Here is a 9,251-nt window from a genome sequence, read left to right on the forward strand (position 1 = left end):
CTCGAGCACCATAATCCAGCTTGACAAGGGAGTGCTGCACTGTCAGGGATTTTATTTATGAGATGAGGCGTTAATTTGAGGCTCCAGCTGGGCCCTCAGATATATGTAAAGGAATCCACTGAATTATTTTGAAGAAGCATAGGAGAGTCCTTCCCAGTGCACCACTTAATATTTATCCCTCAATCAACAGCTAAAAACATGATCTGATGATCATCTCACTGCTATTTGTGGATCTGGCTATGCACAAATTGGCTGTCTTTTTTATTATAACAGTGACGACACTCCAAAAAGACTTCATTGTCCATGAGCATTTTGTGACCTTCTGAGGTTTTGTAAAGTGCTGTATAAGTGTAATGCTGTACAAATCATAGAATCCCATTGTATGGAAGCAGGCCATTTGGCCCATTGAGTCCAGACCAACCCTCTGAAGTGGATCCCACCCAGACCCACACTAATCCTGTAACCCTGCATTTCCCATGGTTAGCCCATGTAGCCCTCACATCTCTGGACACTATGGGCAATTTAGCATGGCCAGTCCACCTATCCTACATATTTTTGAACTGTGGGAAGAAACTGGAGCACCCGGAGGAAACCCACAGGGAGTATGTGCAAATTCTGCAACGTCGCCCAAGGCTGGAATTTAACCTGGGTGTCTGGTGCTGAGGCAGCAGAACTAATCACTGAGCCACCATGCCACCACAAATGCTGTATAAAGTTATTTTTTTTCTTTCTTTAATACAGACTGCCCCTGGGTTGCAAAGGGGTTCTAAATACACGCAAGTCAGAACACAATGCAGGACAATGTAAAATAGCCACTCGCAAGTTCGTATATCAGATATTTGAAATTACACCCATGTATGGGATCACATTTGTAAGTCGGACATTCATAAATTGGGGACACCCTGTACTTGTTGAGGCACCCATATCAAAAAGATATGGGGAGCTGTTGCTGATTGCTGCCATGGCTCCTGGGGCAGCTGGTAAATTAGGGGAAAACCACTCCCTGAGGACAATACACAATGGTGTTGAAGATATGGGAACCTTCTCAGCTACCATGTAATGATGATTCCAAAGGCAAGATACCAGTAGATGACAGCATTGTAAAGGAAACACAATATTTATGCAGCAAAGTAAGAATTTACTCACAGCCTAAGGAAGCAACTAGAGATGCAGTGTAGCAGGTGACATTAATCCAATCATATAGGCGAATGTTATCCAATATGTCAACTATATTTGGCTGATTGGAAATACAGATAAGACTATTTGTTTTTCTGATTAATAAATTAAAAATTACATAATTGGCATCTTTGTTTGACATATGATCTCAATACTCATTTGCAGGGTAAATATATGTGATGCCTGAAACGGGCTTTGCATGTAAATATCCAACTGGCTGCACAGGTCTGTTTTACTGGTGGCGGCTGATAGTTAAAAATCAAAAAAAAGTCACAGTGATTTGGTGGTTGGAAAGCTGTTCAGTTGTGTGGGATTAATACTTCTGGATATGATAAAACAAGTACATGATCTTTAATCTTTTTGTGTAATTGTTGGAAATGTAAAACAAAATGCAGAGTACATAAGAATCTTTTCACCAATCAGCACTTTGGTTCCTTGATTGTTGAATGACGGTAAATATTTGTTCAGTAATGTACAGTACACAAGTGATGTACATTTACCTGTAATGAAAATTAACCCACAGTGTGCTGAATATTTTTCCTGATTCACCACTCTATAGCATGGTTTCAGGGTCATAGAGTCTTATAGCATGGAAACAGACCCTTCAGTCCAAATCTGTGCCAAATGAATTTCCCAAACTAAATTGGTCCCATTTACCTGCTATTTGGATATATCCCTCTAAACCTTTCCTATTCATACACCTATCCAAATGTCTTTTAAATGTCATAACTGTACCTATATCTACCACTTCCTCTTGCAGTTCATTCCACATAAGAACCACCCTGCTCCTCAGGTCCCTTTTAAATCTTTCTCCTGTCATCTTAAAAATATGTCCTCTGGTTTTGAACTGCCCTGCCCTTCAGAATAGACCTTTGCTATTCGCCTTATCTATGCCCCTCATGATTTTATAAACCTCTATAAGATCACCCTTCAACCTCCTTCACTCCAGGAAAAGACTCTCAACCTATCCAGCCTCTCCTTATAACTCAAACTGTCAAGTTGTTCTTATTAATCATTCTTTGCATGAATAATAGTCTGACATCTGTTTTCAAATTACTTTTTACAAGTTTGCACCTATACCTCTCTGGGCTGCAGTTGTGGTCTCACGTGAAATTGGCATGGATTAAACTTTTCATTCTGCTTGGTATACTGCAAAACCTACAACACCCTGATGTTAATAGTCAAGGTTTTCCAAACCGTTGTTAATTCAAATCAACTGACACTGGAGATCTGACCTTCTATCCACTTCTTCAAGGGCTTGGATTTTCTTTCTTTGTGTTAACAATGAAAACCAAACAGAGAATGTGAAAACATATTCTATTAATTTTGCTTTGTTGAATTCTGCTCTTTTTGTTTCGAGTGCTAAATTAAGATCAGTTCCAGCAGCTCCTTGAGATATTCAATACTATTCACGAGCCGTATTTTGTTTTATTCAAACATGCACAATTTTGTTCATATTGAATGTTAGGATTCTTCCACTTGCAAAATATTCTGAACTCTTTGTGATTTATTGATTTGTAGAAACATTCATTCTTTCTTCTTTCTTGGACTCTTATCTTTCTCACCATAATACAGAAGGCAAGGACTTAAAAAGGCACCCGGATGGGTATATGAATAGCAAAGGTTCAGAGGGTTATGGGTCAAATGCTGGAAAATGGGACTAGATTAATTTAGAATATCTGACTGGCATGGACGAGTTGGACCAAAATGTCTGTTTCCGTGCTGTACATTTGTATGACTCTGACTGGTGATGTCCAAATTTGACCAATATAAAAGTTAGATGATCTCGAGTGCAAGGTACAGTTATGATATTGTAAGACAATCAGAAGTAATGTTGGAAAGCGTAGAAGCTCTGACCATAAACTTTTAATCTTCCGTTGGTACGAGGATGATTTCAGAGGACTAGAGAACTGCACATTTACATTCTTATTCAAAGAAAATGTAAGGATAAGCCCAATAACCACAGCCGTCAGTTTAACCATGGTGGCAAGAAAACGTTTACACACAATGATACAGGACAAAAAAATACATTAATTGGACAAAAATAAATTAAAGTTTGATCAAATTTAGCTACAAGATCTGGTCTATTCTCCTTGGAACAAAAGAGATTGAGGGGAGATATAATTGAGGTGTACAACATGATGACAGGTTTGGCTGAAGTAAAAAAGGAAAAGCAGTTCTCATTAGCTGATTATGCAAGACTAAGGAACACAGATTGAAGATTTTGGACAGAAGATGGAAAGGGAATGTGAGAGATTTTTTTAAATGCAGTGAATGGTAATGATCTGGAGCTTGCTGCCTATGAAAATAATGGAAGCACAGATGATCAATTATTTCAAAAATGTAATTGAAGGAATACATGAGAGAATTAAGCAAGCAGGACTAGAGGAAAAAAGCAGGAGAATGGAACTGACTGGAATGCTCTATTGAGAGTGCTAGAGATCCACAGACATGGACTTGACAGGCTGAATGGCTTCCTTCGTATTGTAATGAGTGTATGCTTAAAAGTCTATTGTGGTAACCTCACCAGGACTAGTTAGCAATTTTGATTGTACCACAGGGATGCTGGCAATGTGTTATTGTATTAACTTGTAAACAGAAAACAACTTCATCTAAATATACTCTGGAGAATTACACAAAGGTAATTCCTTAGGGGTCTGCTGTAGAACAAGAATCTTAAAGAAACAGTTTTGTTCACTATTAATTCAAGGGAATATGGGCATGGCTGGCTATGGCAGTATTGTTGCCATCTCTAATTTCTGTGAAGAAGTTGGTGGTGAAGCTGGTTCCTGAACCTCGGCAATCCTTGAGGTGTGGGAACAGCCATAGTGCTGTTACGGAGAAAGTTGCAGGATCTTGACCCAGTGACACTGAAGGAACAGCAATACAGATCCAAGTTAGGATGGTGTGTGAGTTGAAGGGGAACTTAACAGTTGTGGTGTTCCCATTCATCTGCTGACCTTGTCATAGTCATAGAGTCATAAAGGTTAACAGCATAGAAACAGGCCCTTCGGCCCAACTTGCCTATGCTGTCCAGTTTTCACAATTAAACTAGTCCCACATGCCTGTGTTAGGTCCACATCCCTCCATACCCATCCCATCCATGTACCTATCGAACATGACGAACTGCAAATGGAATTTTATCCTTCACTGCTAGAGGGATTGAGTTTAAAAGCAGGGAGGTTATGCTGCAGCTGCATAGGGTGCTGATGAGCCCACCCTGGAGTACAGTGTTCAGTTTTGGTCTCCTTACTGGAGAAAGGACGTACTGGCACTGGAGGGGATGCAGAGGAGATTCAATAGATTGATTCTGGAGTTGAGAGGGTTGGCTTATCAGGAGAGACTGAGTAGACTGGGATAATATTCATTGGAGTTTAGAAGAATGAGAGGGGATCTTGTAGGAACATGTAAAATTATGAAGCAAATTGATAAGATAGAAGCAGGGAGGATGTTTCGACTGGTGGGTGAAACTAGAACAAGAGAGCATAGCCTCAAAACTAGGGGGACCAGACTTAGGACTGAATTGAGGAGGAACTTCTTCATCCAAAGGGTTGTGAATCTGTGGAATTCCCTGCCCAGTGAGGTAGGTGAGGCTTTCTCTTTGAATGTTTTTAAAGGTAAGATAGATAACTTTTTTGAACAGTAAAGGAATTAAGGGTTATGGTGAGAGGGTGAGAAAGTGGAGCTGAGGCCACAAAAAGATCAGCCATGACATTATTGAATTGCGGAGTGGGCTTAAAGTGCCAGATGGCCTGCTCCTGTTCCAGGTTCTTAAGTTCTCATGTTCTTATGAACTTGTACTCGCATCTACCACTGTCTCTGGTAGCCCATTCCAGACACTCACAACCCTACTTCATATCTAACCCTGTGCTGTACCTGTCCAGTGGTTTTTGTTGGGGACAGTGCGAGCAGTGATTTAATCAGTATAGTTGGTAACAGCTGTGACTTTAGAAGGTGCTATTGTAGAAGCGTTGGTGAGTTGTAGCAGGACTCATGTAGTTTGTATACAGAGTTGCTATTGTGCATTAGTGGTAAATGGAGTCAATGTTGAAGGTAGTGGATGGGGTAGCAGTTAAGCAGGCTGCTTTCTCCTGAATGGTGTCTTGAGTATTATTGGAGAACTGCATTCATCCAGGCAAACGGAGAGTATTCCATTACATTTCTGACTTGTGCCTTGTAGGTGATGGACAGGCTTTGGGGAAACAGGAAGTAAGTTATTTGCTGCAGAATTCCAAGTCTCTCACTTACTCTTGAAGTCACATTTGTATGGCTAGTTCAGTTCAGCTTCCATTTAATAGTAAACCCCAGGATATTGATAGTTATATAATCAACAAATGTCATTGAAAATAACAAGCGATGTTTAGATTCTGCCTTGCAGGAGATGATCATTGCCTGACAGTTGTATGGCATGAATGTTACTTGCCACTCATTAGCCCAAAACTAAGGTTCTCCATGTTTTGCTGCACTTGGACATTGACCATGTTAGTACACGAAGAGTCAGAACTGGTGCTGAACATTGTGCAGTCATCAGCAAACATCCCCACTTTTGACCTTATGATGGAGGGTAACATGAAGCAGCAGCAAATAGTTGGGCTAAGGGTACTATTCTGAGGAATTCCTGCAGCGATGGCCTGGGGCTGAGATAATTAACCTCCAAAAAACACCACCATCTCCCTTGTGCTAGGTCTGATTCCAACAAGCAGAGAGGTTTCCCCAATTCCCATTGACTCCACTTTTTGCTATAGGGTTCCTTAATGCCATATTCGGTCAAATGCTGTCTTAATGTCAGGGGCAGTCATTCTCACCTCACTGTGTCCATGTTTGAACCAAGGCTAGTATGAGGTCAGGAGCTGAGTGGCCCTGGTAGAATGCAAACTGAGCACCAGTGAGCAGGTCATTCCTTTGCAAGTACCACCTGATATCACTGTGATAACCTCTTCCATCACTTTACTGATGATCGACAGCAGGCTGATGGGGTGGTGACTGGCCAGGTTGGGTTAATCCTGCATTTTGTGCACCATACTACCTGGGCAATTTCCATATTGTTGGATATTTGCCAGTGTGGTAACTGCACTGGAATACATGGCAAATTCTGGATCTCTGGTCTTCAGCGCTATTGCCAAATTGTTGTCAGGGCCGTATCCAGTACTTCATGTTATATATGGAGTTAATTGAAATGGTTGAAGACAGCATCTATAATGTTGGAGACCTCCAGAAGAGGCCTAGATGGATTATCTAATTAGCTCTTCTGGCTGAAGATGGATACAAATACTACAGTCCTTTGCACTGATGTGCTGGGATCAGTCACATTGAGGATAAGGATGTTTATGGAGTGCCCACCTCCTGTTAGTTGTTTAATTGTCCAGCACCATTCAAGACTGGTGGCAGGACTGCAGAAATTAGATCTGATCTGTTGGCTGTGGGATTATTTAGCCTTGTTTGTTGATTCTGCTGTTTGGAATATAAGTAGTCCTGCATTGTTGTAGCTTCACAAGGTTGATACTTCACTTTTTTAATAGGGGGACCTGGTGTTGCTCCTGGCATGCCCTCTTGCAGTGTTCATTGAATCTCTTCATCACCAATGATTAGATAGGGTACAAGATGATCAGAGGATTAGATAGGGTGGACAGTGGGAGCCTTTTTCCTCGGATGGTGATGGCTAGCACGAGGGGACATAGCTTTAAATTGAGGGGTGATAGATATAGGACAGATGTCAGAGGTAGGTTCTTTACTCAGAGAGTAGTAAGGGCGTGGAATGCCCTGCCTGCAAAAATAGTAGACTTGCCAACTTTTAGGGCATTTAAATGGTCATTGGATAAACCTATGGATGATAATGGAATAGTTTAGGTTAGATGGGCTTCAGATTGGTTTCACAGGTCGGCGCAACATCGAGGGCCGAAGGGCCTGTACTGCACTGTAATGTTCTGTGTTCTATGTTCTATGTTCGATGTTCTAATGACAGAGCAATAAAAGATTTTTAGATTTAAAGTTGGGGAAATGTTTGACTTTATACTGTGTTCCCCTCAATATCAATGTTTTTTTCTCTTTAACAGCTATCAATTTGAAACTAGTTTATTTGACTTTCTGAAATATTCTCCCTCTCTTTGCCTTCCTGTCTTTTATGTCGTAATTATAATTAAAAAAAACACAATAGACTATATTCATGTGTAGAACACAAGGTGGCAGTATAAGACTGATTAGGATCTAAGTACGCTTCAGAACAATCGTGACACAACACTGCTCCACAGGGATCGGTGCTGGGTCCACTTTTGTTTGTCATTTATATAAATAATTTAGATGAGAATATAGAGGGCATGGTTAATAAGTTTGCAGACGACACACAGATTGGTGATATGGTGGACAGTGAAGAAGGTTATGTAAGATTACAAAGAGGTCTTGATCAACAGGAACAATGTGCTAAAGAGTGGCTGATGGAGTTTACTTTGGACAAATATGTGGTATTACATTTTGGTAAAACAAACAAGGGCAGAACTTGCACAATTAAAAATAGGGCCTTGGGTAGTGTTGTAGAACAGAGAGAGAAAGAACTCAGGTACATAACTCTTTGAAGTTTGCATCATATTTACACAGGGTGGTTAAGAAGGTGTTTAGCATGTTTGCCTTCATTGCTCAGACCTTTGAGTAAATGAGTTGGGATGTTATGTTGAAGTTGTACAGGATGTTGGTGAGGCCTCTTCTGGAGTACTGTGTCCAGTTCTGGTCACCGTGTTATAGGAAGGATGTTATCAAGCTGGATAGTGTTCAGAAGTGATTTACCAGGATGTTGCCAGGAATGGACGGTTTGAGTTATAAGGAGAGGCTGGATAGGTTGGGACTTTTTCGCTGGAGCGCAGGAAATTGAGGTGTGACCTTATAGAGGTTTGTAAAATAATGACAGGAATAGATAAGGTGAATGGCAGGTGTCTTTTCCCTAGGGTGGGAGATTTCAAGACTAGGGGGCATAGTTTTAAGGTGAGAGGAGAAAAATTTTAAAAAGACATGAGGGGCAACTGTTTTACGGAAAGAGTGGTTCATGTGTGGAATGAACTGCTAGAGGAGGTGGTGGATGCAGGTACTGTTACAATGTTTATGAGACATTTTGATAAGTACGTGAATAGGAAATGTTTGGAGAGATATGGGCCAAGCATAGACAGGTGGGACTTTAGTTTAGTTTGGGATTATGATAGGCATGGACTGGTTGGACCGAAGGGTCTGTTTCCATGCTGCATTACTCTATAATTCTATTAGAATCAATTCTCCCTGTTCTTGTTTATCCACTAGTAGAGGTAATTAAATTACCTGTTGATATTACGTTTGAGGACAGATATGAAATCCTCACAACTAGATTAGAGTGCAGGATTTGTATGGAAAATAGAATGTGATTAGTTGTTGAATGACTCCCACTGAACATTGCATCATGAGATTAAATTTAGAAGTTAACTAAATTAATTATTTCTTTTCTAATTTAAAGTTTTAACCCTTTTGAATGGATAGGAAGATGATACTGAAAACACGATCCTGGTCTAGTAACAGGAAAGGGATGTCCATATTTAAGATATAAAGCTACCAAGGCACAAGATTCCTAAAATTCACACCAGAGCCAGAAGCTGTGGGATATAGACATCTGCATTTTCTCTAGCAACACTGCATTGTGATCAAATCGGCATGAGGGATGAGGGAAAGTAGGGGAAGAACCAGATACAATTAGCTTTTCCTACACCACTGCCTGCTCAAGCATCCTTTCTGCTGAGATTTAAACTGAGGGATAGAGGCACAAAGACAGCTTCAGCACTTAAAATATTTTGTTCGGCTGCTTCATGGCAGTTTTACCCACTGGGCTTAAAAGTTTGGAAAGCAGACTATGTATGGGTTTGCATTTAATTAAAAGCACTGTTTGGATTATTGAACAAGGGACACATTTCTCCTCCAGTCTTAAGAATTTACTTTCAGACCCAATTTTTGCTGCGGTACCCTTGCCAAATAATGTTGAATGTCAAAGATTTCAATCTGGCAGCTCAAGAAACATGATTTTTGTTGGTCTGAATTGTTAATGTAGTCACGTCTGGCCACAAGGG

The sequence above is a fragment of the Rhincodon typus genome, chromosome 36, assembly GCF_021869965.1.
Source record: "Rhincodon typus isolate 14 chromosome 36, sRhiTyp1.1, whole genome shotgun sequence".
Classification (NCBI taxonomy): Eukaryota; Metazoa; Chordata; class Chondrichthyes; order Orectolobiformes; family Rhincodontidae; genus Rhincodon; species Rhincodon typus.